Consider the following 19,117-nt stretch of genomic DNA (forward strand, 5'->3'; position numbering starts at 1 on the left):
AGACCGTCCCGTACCAGGGGTATATATAGCAGTTGCCATTTTGTTAGATGTGGCAGTGCTAGAAACCTCAAGCTGCACTCTTCGGAGCTGAAGAGGCCCTCCCAGGGTGGGAGGGATGGACCTTTTCTGTCCCAGGACAAGGGGAGACAACACACCTCCTCATATGTGGGGATGAGACCGTGCATAACCCATCGGCCAGAATGGAGCCCAAGGCCATTCCTCCTGCGTCACAGACAAAAAAAAAAGGATCCAGCTGAAAAACATTATTCAGCTAATAAGACAGGCATCTGGGATTCAGTGTGAATTTCAAGACTGACAGAGGCTGGCCGAGAAGTAATGTATTTCATTATTGAGAAACCAAGACAAGGCTGATTCTGCTGCGGTCCAGCCCAGCTGTCTCCCCGCAGCTGTGTCTGGGCTGCTGAGGGAGGCGAGAGGGGGGCTCGGTGCCAGGTCCCGCCAGAACCCTGCACCCCTCAGCCACGGACCCTCCAGACGGAGTCTGCATGTACAGGAGGTGCCCAGAAAAGCTGGCGCTCCTGCTGTCCACCACCACACATACCATCGGACAGCTATTCAGGGAGATGCAGTTTTGCATGATGGTTTCGACATCGCCGCATCAACATCCTCATTACAGAAACTGCTGTTGGTTTGCTCTGGCTCCTGCGTGCTCAGACTGGAGCCAGAACCTCCAGGCAGCGGCTGCGGATGCAAACAAGCCAGCAACAGCAACTGTCAGCACCATTTCACCAGGAGCTTCACATCCTCCTCCTGGTTGTCATTTCTGATTTTGCAGCCCCCTGGCCCAGGCCATTTGCATTCGTTGTCCCTGCAGAGTAAGGACACAGCCAAGCTTTTCGTCACAGGACTTTGCACACTCAGAAAGCAAGCTTCTTCCAGTGTCTTGGTAGCACAGGAGGAAATTTAGCAGACTCTCGCCTTGCTGTTCGTTACTGAAAGGCGGCAGTCACCCAGGGTCAGAGCTGACCAGCTAATTTAAGAGCGCAGACAATAAGATGAGGCTTCATGTAAGGGGCAACGGAGACACTGCTCAGTTCAATGGCTAACCTTGCAATTCAGAATCAGAGACATCTTCCCACAGAAGGTAACCTGGTTCCTCCATAACCACCCAGGAGGTGTGGAGAGACGCAGAAAGTAAAGCAAATCTCATTGCGTATGGGAATTTACAATGTGAAAACAATGCCAAGCCTAACTCCGATATTCACCCACCTTAAGGCAGAATAGAGGCCAACCAGCAATCCACTTCAACCAAAGCAAGATCTCTTGGAAACCAGGCTCCTGACTCCAGTAGTACAGACATATTTATTTAGAGAAATAGAAAGTTTTAGGCTTTTCAAAACATTTCTCAGTAAATAGGGCCTTGGGTTCCACTGCATGATAAGGGAACATAAGGAATAAAAATAGGTAGAGAGCCCTCGGGGAAAGAAAGGTGAACATTAAATCTGTTTGTGAAAATGCTTTTCCTGTAAAATAATCTCTTTCAAGCACATTGGCAGCAGTTTGTTCTGCAAAAAACAGCAACCTCAGGAATGGACAATTTTTGGAAAGATAATTAAACAAGAGGTCAAAACACATCTGGGGAAGCAGGTATGGCAATTACTTAGCCTCGATGCTTAACAGTAGCTGAGAGACAAATTTATACAGCACCCTTTTGGGCAGTTTAGGCTTCCATTTTCCTATTCCAGTAGCTTAACCGCTTCTAAACTAGCTAATATCTAACCGACAACGAAACAGTCTTTTCTCCTTGTAGCTAGACTAAAAAGACAACCCAAAAGGCTTCCCAAACTGTGGGAAGCTGACACTCCAAAACCTACCCAGGCCTTTGACTTCCCCCATGTTGATCCAGGCTATCTTTAGGTGATATTATTTGGCTTGAGAAACCAGATGCAGCCACCTTGATGTCCATCAGAGTTTCCATCTGCAGTGAGGGAAGCCAGCTAGCTATAGTGTTCTTCAATGACTTTTGGAATGGAAAAGCATGGATTTCTGTGCCCAGGCAGTTTAACAGAGGGGAGACAGTCTAGAGTGGAGAAATGTGGAGCCCAAAAAAATGGAGAGACGCCCCAAGAGCACAGGAAACAGCACCGGTTCTGGCCTCCATCAGCAGACTCTCAGCCACTTCTAGACATCAACCACTTGCAAACTCAATGCTGACCTTGCTTTGAGCAAGAGGTCGGTCTAGATGACTTCCTCAGGTCCCTTTCCACAAGATCTCTCTCCCCTATGGTTACAAAGAGCCTACATGGCATTGCAAAAATGTCCAAAGAGGAGGAAAAACACCAGCAGGAGGGTGCTCAGCAGCAATTTGCTGCTTGCTAACTGGAAAGTGGGAGATGGCTCAGGACCCCCAAGCTGGGTCATTACTGAATGAACTTGTAGGGAGATGCATCCTCCAGCCCCATGGGAAGGAGCTGGCTGCTCCACCCGTGCTGCCTGTCGACGGCACAGCACCGGCACTGGAGAAGGCATGAGGGGAGCTCCTGCCCATTCCTCCTGATGCAAGGGATGAAGAGTTGAAGCTTATTGAGGAGCAAAGGGGGAAATGGCAGATGGAAAATAGAAGCTAGTACAAGGGGATAAATCTGCAGTCACACTGCCTTCACCACTCATTAATTAGTCCTGCTACCCTGAGTTAGCTAAATCACTGAAATAACAGTGGGTCCATTTGGGACCCTATTTGGAGGCCTCAGGGCTGGTTTTTGTGGCGCTTCATGGAGGTGTAATAATACAACACCTTTTTGTATTGCATAGAGAAATCTACTTTGAATCACTCCAAGCTATCAAGCCGGAGCTGAGCCTTCACATTTACCTTATTCCCAAGAAACATTCAGCTTCTCTCCCCGCAACAGTTATACACATCACAGCTTTGATCTCAAGGGGAATGAGCACAAGATAGATGCTTCCCCTGATGGTTAATAATGAAGGCTTAGGTGGGAGCACTGGGCATCAGGTAATGCTAGCTGCTAAATGGACTGCCTCCTACAGAGGCAGTAGACCGAAATACTTGACCTCATCTTCCCCAAGGCACCTGCCATTAGTCCTGGATGCATGGCTTGCTTTGTGTTGCCAGTCAAGAAGACAAACACATGAACACCAGCCTCTTGCAGAGCAGCAAAGTGAAGTGGTGTTATGCCAAGAAAGGCAGGCAGGATGATTAAGAGTTGCTTTTAAATTACAGGCTTCCTTAAAAGTGGCAGCCATCTGCAGTCACACAAGCTGCAAGACAAGTGCCGAGGGGAGACAACTCAGTTTCTTTACTAAATGAAGTGGAAGAGGCACCTTACTCACTCTCACCCGCTCTAATTGCTACTGTTTCTATCAATTTTTAGGCCTGAATGTTGAATAAGAAATAGAGTTCCTATTTTAAAACCATCCTTGGTTCTTCACTCTGTGCAAAGTCAATGGGAAAAAGAAAAAAAATCTAATCTAAAGCTTTGATCCTGCAGATTCCTGGAGATGCTCATCACCTTCTGCAGAGACCCGTGTGGTGGAATGGGTTTCTGTCTCCATGATGCTGCTGAAGCCACACGATTTTCCCCAGACTGCTAGATTTCAGGTGTTCAGAAAGAAGTGGGCCAACCTCTGGGATTGAATTCGGAGGGCTCTTGAGACTCCTCCCCTGGTACAGGGTGAAAAAATTGCTTTGAATCTCCAGCCTAAACTGCATAGCTGGGGCCACAGGTTTTCCCAATACGTCATTTTTGAATTCCACATCAATGCTAAATACATCTAAAATTCTCCAGCAGTGGTACTTGACCATGACCTCTGTTATTGTCCCAGTGACCATTCACTCGTATTTCTTGTGTGAAGATGCCTCTCTTCAATTTCCAGGATCTCGTTAGAGCTTTATCTGCTATACTGAAAAGGTTCCCCTCACAAGCTTTTGTTCCAGATGTGGAAAGTTAAGACTTGCCTTGGTTAACACAAAACTGTTATTCTAATAGCTAAGAAAATTACTCAAGTTTCTCACAATAAGGCATGTTAATCAATCCTTCTATTATTTTGGTAAACCTTCATAGAGGGGACCCTGATTAACCCCAACCCTTTTTGAACTGCTGACCTAGACAGACTCTTCATATAGCAATTATATTAGCACAGAGGCAATATCGTCTTCCCAGACTATATGTGCTCAGGAACCACACTAACATTTTGGCTATAGGTGAACTCATATTCGGCATATTTTTCCACTGGCCATCCTTTGCTATCTCTCCCCATGGCACTGTCCCAACTTGTGAGCTGGAATCTCATTGCCAGTGCCATTTCCAGTCAGCTGGTAAATATCATGGAAAGGGAGAAAAAGATGAGCTCTGGAGAGCACCCACAGTACCAGCAGCTGGCAGTGATCATTTTGAGGACCATTACTTAGGCAGTTTTAAATCCATCTAATACACACAATATTCATTTCCATGCTCTCTAGTTACTTAACAGGAAGGGCTCTGCAGTACCAAATTATGTGTCTTGCAGAAGTCTCTGTATATTCTGTTGTATCAATCCAAGTGTTTTCATCAACCAAACTTGTAGTCTCACCTCAAAAATACTATATCAGGCTCCTTCAACAAGATTATGTTTTCCTTAACGCACAGTGGTAGGAACAAAGGAAATTTTTCCTCCTATAATTCAGTATTCAGTCTAATTCTTTGAGATTTCTTTCAGATGACATCAACAGTCCATAAAATTTGTGATTCTCTGCATACATTCAAGATCCAGCTAGTTTAGTCACTGTTTTATTTGCATTAGCTTGAAGCATAAACACCAAAGACCTAAAAGCATCCTCATTCAGAGCAGGTAAAAAAGATAAAAAGAGGACAGAAAAAGAAAACAGCAACAAAAAATAACTCCTTCCCTCTGCATCTAACATGCAAGCCTAAATTCATTTTTATTTCAAAGCACTGGCTGTTTTCTGTTATTAAATGTACCACAGAGGCCACAGGATAGAAGACGACAGAGATCTGCCATAATGCCATTCTGTGTAATGTAAAAGGAAGAAATGGCTGAGGGTCCTGACAGATTATGCACACATTTAAACATCGGCAGAATGAGGATGCATCAAATTTGCAGGATGGTAAAAACAATGGAGAGAAACGATGCTTACTTGTAGCTCTGCACAGGCTTATTTTTCAGAAGAGCTTGTTTTAGTTTTAAGTTTCCTTTTATTAGAAAGAATTCATCAACAACAAGAGACGCCTAACGTTAATCATGGATGTCAGATTCTGCAGAACATTTACATATCTTCAGGTCTGTGCAAAAATGCTACAGAAAGACCCCCACTGGAATAAGTCTTTGATCAGACTGTAATGCTGTTTCTACTCATAGAGGTGAATCAGCAACCAGCTCAGCTCACCGAGCTTTTATTTCTACAGCTGAGGACCAAAAGCCTCAAAGATAGGCAATCAGCTCTGCTAGAAGATCAGAAGTAAAAGACTGAGGGGCTCTGGGGCTAGCTGCAAAATCAAAGAGATATGTTCCCATTTTGCTCTGTTTCATTTTGCAGATCACCTTCAGGGACTTGGACCGCTTCTACAACTGGCAGTGGGTCTTTCCACCCAAGAAGCTCTTCCTCTAATGAGCATAGGGCAGAACCCTAGATAAACCGTGCACTTTGTGGTCATAGATATAGTTCTGTCCCCTCCCACCGCAGTCCCAGGTTGCCTATTGTCCCATTCAGTTGCTTTTAACAGGTTTTGCTTTTAAGCTTTTTTTGACCACTTCTTCCCCACCTGCCCCCCATCCCCGCTGCTACTGGGCAGTTCCCAAACTCTTCCCTTACTCTGAGGCGAGGAACTTGTCTCTAAATTCTAGCCCAGATTTACTTATGACTGCTTTATACTCTTCTGTTCTTACATCACTGTTCCTTTCCTCCTGCAGGACACAAAATTTAGATTAAAAAAAGCCAAATAACAACAACAACAACCCCCAACAAGACCTTGTCTCAATCTTGTAGCGTATCTCCAGCCTGCAAGCTATGTGCACGCTGGCAAGATGTAGATTTGCTCTTTTCTGTAGGTATGAATTTTGTAGTTTTTAAGAGGAAACCAGAGGGGAAAAACTGATATGGACAAGAAAAATAAAGGTCTGTGCCAAGCTCAGCTTGCTTAGGCTACTACAGAGCCTGTGCTGGGAAAAAGGTGTTACTCAGATTTAACTCTGAATAAATTACCTTCTGGAAGGCTTAAATTCCTTCTCCAGCTAAAGAGAGAGCTTCCCCCTTCCCCAGGCAGGACCACTGCTCAGTGGTGGTGTTTTGCAGGAAGCCGCCTGCAGAAGGAACCCACGACCAGACCTTTCTATGTCAGAGCACACAGGGAGGGGTCTCCTCCCAAGAGACAGGACCGGGAGTACGGGGATTGTGTCTGCAGGAGTTCTCACGCTGCCTAATTGAGAGCGAGTAGAAATCCCGGTTCTACGTGGGTAATTGATATTTAAAGCTCCCAGAGGTGGGATGCGATGCATGAACTTTAGGGCTACAGCAGGTTTCCCTAAAATAAGCTTCTTTCCCAAATTACTTATTTCACTTCTGGTATGTTTTAGCTTTAGTGGCACACATTGCAATTTGTTTGCCTCTGATGAGGCAAACTGTCACTGTTTAGAGCAACAATGAAGACACAAATGGCATTTAGAACTTTCACTAGACAGATTAGACGCATTAATTAAAACTCATTTGATTTCAGGCACGATAATTTGTTTTCCTTCATTCTGCCATCAACAGTTTTGGTGCCACCTTATCTTTCGCAATGAAGCCTAACTGCAGCAGCCCTTTTAGCTGAGGGCTCAGTTACCAAGAATCTATTGTCTCCTGGCACCAGAGAGAGGGAAGCTGGGCCATTTAGAAGACATTTCTAATTACCTGAGACAAGACAGAGGCGATAACCTTCACAGGCTGAACTAGCAGACTTAAGAGCGAGGGTTGAACGTACATTGCGCAAACCAAGTTAGGTGGCTCAGCTGAAGACAAGGTGTATTACCTAGCTTTATATTTGCTTATCTATGAAATTACACACTTGTGAGAAAGCCCTACCTCACTTAATTTCCTTTTATCAAGCTTTTTATTGCGCCATCTCCTAGAGAATTTCCCTGACAATTCGGTTATATAGGGTAGCTTTAATGCATGACAGGAAGACACCATGCCCTGTCTGTTTGTACAGACCCGCCAAGAACACTGCTGGTCTTATCATGGGGCTAGCCTGAAAGAAGAGTCAGGGAGCTGGATTAGCTCTCTAGAAAACCAGAGCTTTCTGTCCTGGCTCTGGCACTTTTTCATTGCCCCATCACGGGCAGGCTATTGTACTGTTTCCATCTCCCCCTCCTCTTCTCTGTGGGTTCTTGGCGGAGAGGTTTCCTCTCCCTGTACATTGGTACAGATGACCACTGTGAAGCCCTTATTTCCACTGAATCCTGCATGCATTGATGGAGCACACATACACACAAAAATTTCAGGACTTTCCCATAAGAATAACTTCTTAAACATTCACTACTAAGTGATTAAAACAACCTAGCATGGTCCTTCTAGCTATGGTTAACCCAACAATCTTTACAGAAGATAAACTTGCAGAGATTTACAAATGAGACCATTTTCTACCATGAGCTAATTTTCTTTAGGAACTCACATTTTAAATGAAGGTTTTCATCATTCCCCTCTTCCCAGGAGGTACCAGGCACCTCCCCAGGCAAAGCAATGCCAGCTCCATGTGCACCCACCATTGAGGGGGTTCTTTTCCAGCTGACAACTTGATGCAGATTAAATCTGAAATCCTATTCAATAATCACATCTTTCTTCACCACTGTTTACTACTGTGTAGATTTTAAGCTTTTTCTTTTTTCTTTTTTTTTTTTTTAAAGAAAGAAAAAGTACAGGTAGTTCGATCAGTGCATGGGGAGATAAAGTTTCCTCAGATTTCCCAAACCTCAAGTTATCCTCCTCTGAGATTATAGGAGGCTGTTTCTTCCATAGCTAAAGCAAGAGAAAAACAGAATTTAAACTAGAACAATAAGCACCCAAGGTCCCCACGTCTGCAAATGAAGAACATGAAGCACATGAAGAACTCGGTTTAGGGAGCAACTTGGTGGATCTGCCCAGCAAAATACCACCATTGCTCCTACAGGGTCAAGCCATGAGAAAGAACCACAAAATTTGTAGGGCGAAGGAGGTTTAAGGGGCAAAACAAAACCAAAATCCATTTCTAGCTGTACTACATAGAAGGCAAAAGTGCCGATCATTTTTCCAAACACTGTAATCTGACTTGAAGGCCTTCCTTAGAAATGGCATTTGCTCTTCATTTTTAATCAGATTGTTTTCCTCCTTAGAATGGGACTGAGCCTTTTAACACTGCTGCAGAGTAGAGACACTGCTAATAAATATTTAAAGACTCAAAGCTTTAAGTGAAAAGAAGGATTTGTTGGATAATATTTCACTTTCCTTAAACTGTTTGTTCACCATTAAAATTGGAAAAATTAATTTTATGGTGATTGCTCAGAGAGCTGATGTTCAGACTCTTCCCCAAGAAACCCAAAAGCCAGGAAAGTAGTCTATAAATAACTGCCTTGGAAATAAACTTCTGTGAATTGGACATAACCCAGATCAGATTTTCAAGCGTGTTGTAAATTACCCACAGACAGAGCATAGGTCAAAAATATTTACTAGCATTGAGCTTCATTCCTCAGATGCACCTCCCAGGAGTATTTTAAACCTGGAGCAGACAATACAGAGGCCTGAGGTTCAGTTCTGCTTGCCCTCAGCCCTGGGTGGTTACTTATTCCTGTGCTGACACAGCAGTATTGTCTCCTGGCCTTGCGCTATTGCAAATGTCAATAACAACCAGAAGCATTGTCTGAGTTTTCTATTATATTAATACCAAAAGGATTGCTTGTCATTAAGGACTGCTTATGATCAAGCTGACTTGAAAAGTACTACAACAGCCTTAGAGCAGTGCAGGAGAGCAGAATTATACGGGAGGAAAGAAAGGAGAAAGGGAAAGGGAGGGAGGGATTGCACCATCACTCTCCTGAACAGGAGACAGAGGGACCTGACAGATCTCCTCCTTAAAAGGAGTGCAGCAGTGGCTATGGGGGATAACACATGCTATTTTAGGTGCCATTTTGTACCACAGTCATTTAGGTCCAACAAAGGCTGTCCCTGTCAGTGGCAGGTGACCCAGCAGCACTGCCAGGGGCTCCTGGGGAGGTTGACTCCAGTCACTTGTGCAAGGCACAAATAGACTCGTTGCCTTTTATGGATTAGTACCTGAACTCCCCCCGAAGTCTCGACTCTATGAGTACAACTCTCCATTCACTTTTTCCAGGCTGCAGGTAATTAAGGTTGTTGATTTACAAAGTCCCACCTCCCCAATCCCTATCTGCTGTGCCCATTGTGGAGCTCTCCTTGGGTACACACAGTCCCTTCTTGTATGCCTGGGAAGTTCCCAGTATGCTTCAGACACTGCAGCAAACTAACCAGAGAAAATATCAGAAATACAAAGAAGTGGAGACCGTTCAGAGGTGGTGACCTGGCTAAACTGCTGAGGCGAGGATAGGTCCTCACATGTTCACTGCACAAACTACCAACAGGGTTGGCATGATGATTGTGAGGTCCTGCCGGCTGGTTTGCTTACTAGCCTGGTTTTATCCAAGGGCTGAGACAGCCAGTGCTATCACAGCTCCAGACTCCCAGTCACAGAGTTTTGCAGCAAGGTGGCCCATTAAGAGATGGCCAAACCCACAGCCCCATTCCGGTCAATCAAGCTATGCTGCATGAAGGGGTGGCAGAATTTGGCCCTAAATCTACAAGAAGATCAAGACGAGGTCGGTACTTGGACAACTTGAGCAAGATGAATTGTGTTCCTGTCCTGCATTCCTTGCACAGTGCAACCTTAGCTGGAAAGCTCAAAACCTTGAAGAGAAACACTCAGGCCCGCATTCATTTATAGGAAGAGCATATGCAGCATTTACCTGTCAAATCAGAACTCATAGCTGGGAGCTGTGATGCTTTTTTAGAAAGAGCACACATCACAAACTCTTCATGTTTCCATGAGTTTGACACATCTTTCAAGATAAAAAGCTGATGTGAGGAAGCACCCATCAAAAACCCTTGGGAGATGCTTTTTGTGATTTCTGAGATAATCCTCTGCAGTTTCAAATTATGATCTAAGCCTGAGCTGTGGAACTCATGCAGTTTTTTCAGAGAGATGAGCCTAATTTAGAAAGAGTGTGTCATATATTAGACATTGTATCTTTTAATTGGTTGTATTTCCATGCATGTGAGATATTTCATTTGATTTAAGAAGTTTACAATATGCTTTAACTCAAACAGCATATTCGTAATTAGTCACACAACCTTAATTGCAAAAAGTGCTAGCCAGACCAAGACAGAGAATTTTCCTAAGGTAGGATAGGGATGCTGCTTTTTAAGATTATTTTGTATTAGTTTAAATGCAAAACTTTCAGGACATCTGCAGTAAAGTTTAAACTAGCAACTTCAACTAAGTTCAACTAGTGCAAATCTGATGAAGCACCATTGTATTCTGTACAATCACCTCGGGCTCCAGCCCTCATCTGCTCCTTTGCATCCTATTGTCCATCTGCCCTCTTACTGTCAAGGCTCCCAACATCTTCTGAACAAAGCATAGGCCTGACACAGCAACTCTACAGGCACCAAACACCTATGGACACTGAGGTGTCATTTTCCCATTGCACTTGGAATCTAGGTGTTTACACTCCCCATGCAGCCAACACAGGGAGGAAGGTACTTCAAACCCAGCCATATCCCCGGTATCTGATCTTTTGGGTCTCTGAGCCTGTAGAAGTGTGTCTTTCCTGCAACCATAGAGTCTGTCATCCCAGACTTGGCAATTCAAGTTGGGAGATTAAATTCAGGAAGATGAACCCAAGCTTCCGTGCCTGCTTTGCACCAGAGACTGAAAAACCCACCTGCAAATAGTCACGGCAGACCTTTATGTCAGCAGGTTCCTTCCTCCATCAGGGAGGTGACTCCACTGTACACCAGTGAAAATCACCTCTCTGAAGCAACCACTGGGTACACAACTACCATCCTTCCTGAATTTTCAAAATAGTGCCCAAGTAGTGCAGAGGACTTTGGCTAGCTCTCTTGGTGAATTTGGCTGCAAATTAACCTTCATAGCAGAGTGCTGTTGGCTTTGTTAGAACTGGCAAGTCAGAGCATCCAACCATCCGTTAGTGAACGCTGTTAGCAAGAAAAGTACTCCAGGACACTAGGTCAGGGGAACAGAAGAGAAAACCCAAGTAGGTCAGACTCACTAGAAAGGCCAGTTGAGTCTGAACTATTCATCACATCATACACCTCTGTTGGGCCTGGGATTTCAAAGAAAAGTTACAGTGTCTCCCTCTGGAACCAGAGTGGAGGTTTCATCCATCGTATGTGTTGATGTGAGCAGACAATGGAGACTGTGAGGTCCCTTTCTCTGAATGTCAACTATCAACTGCCTCTTGCAGTAGGTCCGAGAGTTATGGGGAGGGATCTCAGCTTTTCCACTTCCCTCCCAAGTCAATCAGCTGGAAGGGGTGTACTAAGACCACATTTATTAAGCAGAGGACAAGCTTCGAGTGCCACTGCTTCAAGTAACTATGTCTCAGGGAGCTGGCTGGTGGTATCAATTAGGGGTACACAGGTTAGAAATACACTTATCTCTTCTCTGCATATCCTCCCCTTAAAGTTTAATGGTAATACCACAGATAGCTTTGTCCCTAAGGGGCAAGAAGGCAAATTATAAAGTAGAGAGAAAGGGTGGTGGAGAAGGTGAATAGGACTCAAGGATGCCCTGGTACAAGGAGAAGATAGAAACTTCAGATGGAATATGGTTAAGGCAAAGAAAATGAACAAGGACATAGTCACAAAAGTTATAGAAAATGGGCAAAGGGAGAACACTGAATGTTATTTCTTTAAGCTCAATGTGGAGTTAAGTGCAAGAGCTTTGACTATGGTGGGTTTAGATGTGCTGGTTGAGAGTTGTTTCATCCCTGTTTTAACTATCCAAAAATAAAGTTTGACATAACAGGTGGGGAGTAGGACCTATCCTCTTTGAGTTGCTGGAACTCCTGAGACAGTTTTTCGGACAGTTTCTCCACAGCCGAGACGAGGGAGGAAGAGAGACTTCCTTCGTATTGCCGGAGTTGGCCCGCCAATTCATCCACTGTTTGTCCCTCCCCATCTTTCCAGGTCATCACTGCCAATGAGTTGGCATATGACAATGGTGCGCTCCGTACAAACTTCCACCACATGGGTCGTGTGCACCTGACTACATCTGGATCTTTGGATAACTGCTCGTTGTTCAGGTCACCATAAATCACCTCCAGCACAGCTAATTCCCTCAGGTACTGGATACCTCTCTCCATGGTGGTCCACTTGCCTGGGTGACATATAACATCTTCCTTGAAGGAACACCTTTCCTTCACGCTTGACAAGAGTCGCCTCCAAAGGCTGAGGATTTGTGTCCCTTTTCCAATTGCTCTGTCAATGCCCCCTTCCCTAGAAAGGGATCCCAGCTGCTTGGCTTCCCTACCCTCTAGTTCCAGGCTACTGGCCCCATTATCCCAGCATCGGAGCAGCCCGGTGACAATATGCTCGCCTGGACGACGGTTGAGGGGAGACCTCATCACTCTCTACAACTACCTGAAAGGAGGTTGTAGCGAGGTGGGTGTCGGTCTCTTCTCCCAAGTAACAAGCGATAGGACGAGAGGAAATGGCCTCAAGTTGTGCCAGGGGAGGTTTAGATTGGACGTGAGGAAAAATTTCTTTACTGAAAGAGTGGTGAAACATTGGAACAGGCTGCCCAGGGAAGTGGTGGAGTCCCCATCCCTGGAGGTATTTAAAAGACATGTAGATGCGGCACTTGGGGACATGGTTTAGTGGGCATGGTGGTGTTGGGTTGACGGTTGGACTCGATGATCTTAGAGGTCTCTTCCAACCTTAATGATTCTATGATTCTATGAAATCTTTTCATATATCTTGCAGGTCACTCAGGGATAGAGATCGGGTGGTCACCGCCTCGTTTATGAGTTCTTCCTCTTCCTCCCCACACAGCGGCCGGCTCTCCTCCTCCTGTTCTCGTGATGGCCCTTCTCCAGGGTAGTCTGCCTCGTACACTTCTTCCTTCAGCTCCCTCTTAGAAGCTTCTTCCTCCCTTACTAAACGAGCCGACTTCCGCTTCTGAGATTTCTTCTTGTGTACAGGGGCGACTGATACCGGCACAGGCTGGTTCTTTGGTTCAGCCACAGGGCCTGTTGCCGGGGTCGGAGTGGCCGCAGGGCCTGTTGTTTTATCGTCAGATCCAGAGACCTTCTCTTCCCCTTGAGGGTTCTGAATGGTGTTGAACAGGGCTCGGTAGGCATGGGCCAGGCCCCAGCACGGTGCAGTGATCTGTGTCTCTCTGGAGTTGCCAGGGCGACAACATACTTCTTCCAAATATTCTACTAGTTTTTCAGGATTCTGCACTTGCTCAGGGGTGAAGTTCTAAAACACTGGGGGTGCTCACTGGCCTAGGTACTTGCCCACGCTATCCCCCACACCCTGCCACTCATAACTATCCAGCCTTGGGGCAGATCTCTGGATGATATTCTTAAATTGCTTATTAACCTTAGACAAAACCAAAACAATTTTCCCAAGAAATACCAATAGAAGTATCGTAACTACCCAGGGATGTTCAAGATACTGAAAATTTCCTGTAACGAAGGAGGAAACATCATAGAAGAAGGTAGCGACACTGCCATTCTGTATTTCCTCCATAAAAAACCTCTCAGAGGAAGGACTGTAATTGCTAATTGTCTCCACGAGGTAATACCTGAAGTACAGTAATGGCTTCAGTACAAAGCTCAAATACCAGACTAAGCTCAGGGCCAGTGTTTTAATAACAAACCTCCAGGCAAAACATCACTAATCACCGCAGAGCACAGCAAACTGCAAAACCCAACACAGCAAAAAAAAGAGCATGGGGCAGATCAGATAAACTAATATCGAGAACAGATGAATCAATATTGTGACCCGCAACTGGTAACAGATATAAATTCCTTAATGCGCTCTGGTTAATCTGTTGTTATCTCAAACCTTTCGAGCCCCACGTTGGGCACCAAAAATGACTGTCGTGGTTTAACCCCAGCCGGCAACTGAGCACCACAGAGCTGCTCGCTCACTGCCCCCGCCCCAGTGGGATGGGGGAGAGAATTGAAAGAGTAGAAGTGAGAAAAACTTGTGGGCTGAGATAAGAACAGTTTAATAATTGAAATAAAATAATAATAATATAATATACAAAGCAAGCGATGCACAATGCAATTGCTCACCACCTGCTGACCGATGCCCAGCCAGTCCCCGAGCAGCGGTCCCCCCGGCCAGCTTTCCCCCAGTTTCTGTACTGAGCGTGACGGCACATGGTGTGGAATGTCCCTTTGGCCAGTTTGGGGCAGCTGTCCTGGCTGTGCCCCCTCCCGGCTTCTTGTGCCCCTCCAGCCTGCTCAGTCGGTAGAGCACGGGAAGCTGAAAAGTCCTTGACTAGTGTAAGCACTGCTCAGCAACAACTAAAACATCGGTGTGTTATCAACATTGTTCTCCTCCTAAATCCAAAACACAGCACTGTACCAGCTGCTAGGAAGAAAATTAACTCTATCCCAGCCGAAACCAGGACAGTAGTGTAAGCTGTCAATTGAGGCTCCCTTTCCAGTCAACAGAAAGAGAGAGAAACAGAGACACCTCCCTCCTCCAACAACAGGCATCAGAGCAAGGCAAGATGAATCCTTTCCCATGAGTGAAGAAGGAAACAAGCTCCCTCTGCTTAGCTGGATGCCGCTGGCTGGGGTTAACCTGTCTCTATTAACAGAGTCCTGGCCCAGGACTATTTCTCTAGGGCACTACGCTACTAACACCATCAGCAGATGGGAGAAATGGGTTTGCTGGAGGAGAGAGAAACATCTTTCAGAGATCTGTTTCAAAACAACCTCCAGAACTCACATTCATGTCAGCAAGCCTGGGGCAGGACAACCCTCTACCCCACACACGTGCCTGGCCAATTACAGGGGTTGTGTCATCTTGTGCCAAGACACAGTGGCAAGCCAGCTTTTGAGCTCGTGTTTAATTTAGTTCTTGCTCTGTATGATGATGTTTGAGCTTGGTGATCTACCTGACCCATCAAAACCTGCAAGAGCTGCTGCTTCCTCTGAGCTTTGTTTCATTGCTTTATCCAGAGTTTGAAGGGGAGATGGCGAAGTCTAAATTTAGAGTAACTTCAGCAGCACGGTGCATCTATCCGTGTTTGCACTCTGCTTTCTGAAAAGATGATGACCAAACCAAATCCAGATTTCCTTTTAATCTGGCCTATTTTAAATCAAACTGCAAAGAAAGATATTAAAGCTGCTACTGTGAAACGTGCCGCTCCATGAATTAGTAATTGTGTTTACCTTCTACATTGGGAATTTTTTGCTTGTGTTGCTGTTTTTTACTGCCTCTCAACGTGAGGAGCTTTTATTTGAATGAGACTATTTCAAAGCACTTTTACACTCATGTAGAGTCAGGGACTTATTTACTTTCTGACAGTTATTTACTTCCCGTAAATATTTCACAGCCACAGGATCTCCCAGATGAAAGCAGAGTTTGCTCTGTGCTCCTGTTCAGGAGTCTAATTAAAAACTGAATAAAATGTGAAGGACAGAGCTTAAGTGCTAACTGCAATGGATGTGTCTGGAGGGAATTCAGCAAGGGGAGCCTGTTTCTTGGCACAAGTATTGAAGCCTTTGAATAAAAGCAGAAGAAAAATGCCCAGCACAGGAACTGAAAGCCCTGAGATGGATAGGGGAGAGGCTTTCAGAGACAGGAGAGCTATGAGCCAACACTGCTCCTGCGCAAACTGTATGCTGCCGTCACCGAAGAGCTGGTCCTGGTTGCTATATCACATCACCAAAGCCAGCCACCTCCTTTTGCCTGAATACCCCTCCCACAGCACCAGAATTGAAGTCATCAGCAGCACCTCCCTGCGCCTGCGATCCCACCAGCCCAGAGCCACCGCCACAGGGACAAGGCTTCTGCATCCCACCTGTGAAAGCTGAGGGCATATCCTCACCTGGGGTAAGTCACTAATGCCACTGATGTCCAAATACACCTTAGTATCTCTAGAGGCTACGGGAATTTTAACAGAATTGGTACTTTCTCCAGTATGTTAATCATTACAACAGAATGATAGGCACTGCAAAGGACTCCATGGCTGTGCTGCCTCTATATTTGGATAACTTCCCACAATCACTGCTCCAGAAAAAGCCAGGGACTTCAAAGTAATCAAATAAAGAAGGAAAAAAGAAATAAAGATCAAGCATTACTTTCCCTGTTTTTTTCAGAAATAGCTTGTTTGCTGTTGGTTAAAGAAAGATTACTTACCATAGCTCTCTAGAGGGCAAGGGCAAACTGCAATTTGCTTAAGGTTTTGAGTGAGGATTTTTCACTTAAAAGAGTGCATTTGGAGAGAAAGGAGATTATGAACAATCCTTTAACAAGATCCTCAAGCCATCAGGCTCTTTAACATTATTGATCAGTGCAGCCAGAGCACATTTTTAAAAAAATCTATTGGATTAAAATGGAAATAGCTTTCTTGTTCTGACTTCTCATAAACTTCATTTCACTTTGCAGAAGAAAGCTTCTCCGAAACACAGGCAGTCCCCAAGCCTGAGGTGGTGGCCCTGCCAGGAACACGCTGCCCTGCACCCCTGCCAGCTCCTTCTGCCTTTGACACAAACACATGCCCAGCAACCACGTGTGTGACGGTTCTGTTCCAACAAAAAAAAGGGATATTTCAACAAAAAAAGCCCCAAACCTAACACCTCAAACCAGAAGAGGCATCTCCTAACAGCTCATTGCTACAGAAAGCCTTTTGAATAGGAAGGAATATGACTTGGGTGTGTATTTTAAATAGCCTTCTCTTGAGAACGTAGAACATTAAGTTAAAATATACCCAGATCCGATTGATGTCGTCCACCTAAACAGCAAAGCTTTCATCTCCAAAGTGCTCATGGTGGGGATCGCAATTCTGGGGATTTTGTTTGCAAAATAAATGAAAAGAAACGCTTTGCTTTCAATTTAGTGCCCCAGAAGTTGACAGCTATAGTAGTAAATAATAGAAATTATTTGTATTAATAGCCTTGTTTATTCTAATAATGTTGGCATTTTCTGCGAAGATTAATTAGCAATAATGTTGTGAATACTATTACACGTGAAATATGCACCATAAACCAAAAATAATTTGACTGACCTATATGTTCTAAAGTAAAATATTTACAGTAATGAGATTCTAATTATCCTTTGTTATGGCAGGCCATTCTCTACACTCCTCTTTATTGATAGGAGATGTATTGTTTCAGCATTTTGGCTCAATTTATTTTCTCACATTTGCATTTTCTTATTCACAGAAAATGAGAGATGATCGTTACCTTCTTCACTTTGCATTCAATTTACATCAACAGCACATTACCTCATCCTAACTCATTTATCTACCACAGAAATTTGATAACAAAAGCTACTGTCAGTGATGAATAAAGATCATTTCAAATGGAGCAAGAAGAAACAAGATGAATTATAGGTTTCAGGACCTTTTATTTGCTCAAGAAAGGGAAAATAAAGGATTTTTTTCCCCCTAGGCAACATGGATCTCACAGGGCTGTAACTCACATTCAGCATCTTGTATTTACCTGCAGCTGATCGGTCCTTTCTGCATACAAAAGTAACTCCAAATACCCACGCAACCATAAACGTCTCTCCCATTCGCTGCACGAAGGAACATTTTTAATTTTTTGGACTGGGTGCACAGAATTTATGGTTCATAAGCTCAAGCAGACACTTTAACAACTACCCAAGGGCTATTGTAGCCTCATAGCAACTAATAGCTCTCCAGCCTGCGAGACACAAGCACATCCAACGCAGTACGTACTCTGCGTCTCACCGGATGGTGTTAGCCTGCTTGCGAGCACTCGCGGCACCATGAAATGCGCTGTGGGATTCCCTTGCATTGACAATAGCAGAATATCCATCTTGCTTTGCTGGGAACTAGTGAAACCTGCCAGCTCCCCTCTTCTGGCTCTTCTGCTTTAACAAGCCGTCAGGGCCTGCTAGCCTCTTGCTGCTCCTCTTAAGCATAGTATTAGAGCTAAGCCAATACCAAAAGGCAATAGCACCAACAACACACTCAGAAATGGAGTTCTGCTTTAAAATGCCTCCATTTGAGACCTTTTTGTAGTTGGGCAGAGCACTGTGAGCCCCAGATGTGCACATGTGCAGTGATGGATTTCAGTTCTGCCCTGTGTACGGGGGAGTGGGGGGAGAAGCAGAAACTGGGAAGCAGGTTTTGAGGAACAGGTCATTGGCAGAAAGTCCACAAGCCCTCCCCAGAGTGGGATGAATGATCTTTGCCTACTTTCCCTACAGCTCCTCAAAGAAGGAGGTGGGGGGGAAGATTTTTGACCTTTCCAGAAGTGAACGTTTCATTTATTTTTTTACAATATTCAGTATTTTCCCAAAAGCAATTACTCACCTTGAAATACATCTTCATATTAAGGGAAAGTCAGAAGAAGGGAAGAAATGGGTTTTAACAGTTGTAAGTAACCCATGATTAAATATGAATGGTTTCATATGAAAACCCACTCTTTCTTTTCTGTATGAAAACCTGCTTTTTTTCCTATTTCATTTCCTCCATCTTCCCTCCCTTTCAGTCCGCTCTTTGGCCAGTGTGGATCAGGAGCAGCCTGTGAACCTGCTCTGGGCAAAGGCTGCCCTGCAGCCAGGAGCCTGCACACTCTCCCTGCTCCAGAGCCGGCATTTTATCAGCACATCCCTACGCCACCCCACTGTCCAAGCCACCAAGTAGCAGGTTCCTTCCTGTGGCCTCAAGTACAGGACCTAGGAAACACCATGATGTTTCCAGGGTTTGCCCCAGCAGATCTGGATAGTGGACCAGGACTACTGGGTAAAAACCATCCAGGTTTTTAATTAGATAACCCAAGTGAGACCATGCAGTGCTGGCTGACACAGCCCTGCTCCAAGGGCGCCTGGTCCCTGAGAGGTAGCATCATCTGTAGGGTCATCTTCAAGGGAATTGTGCCA

This window comes from Aptenodytes patagonicus, chromosome 9, assembly GCF_965638725.1.
Source record: "Aptenodytes patagonicus chromosome 9, bAptPat1.pri.cur, whole genome shotgun sequence".
Taxonomy (NCBI): domain Eukaryota; kingdom Metazoa; phylum Chordata; class Aves; order Sphenisciformes; family Spheniscidae; genus Aptenodytes; species Aptenodytes patagonicus.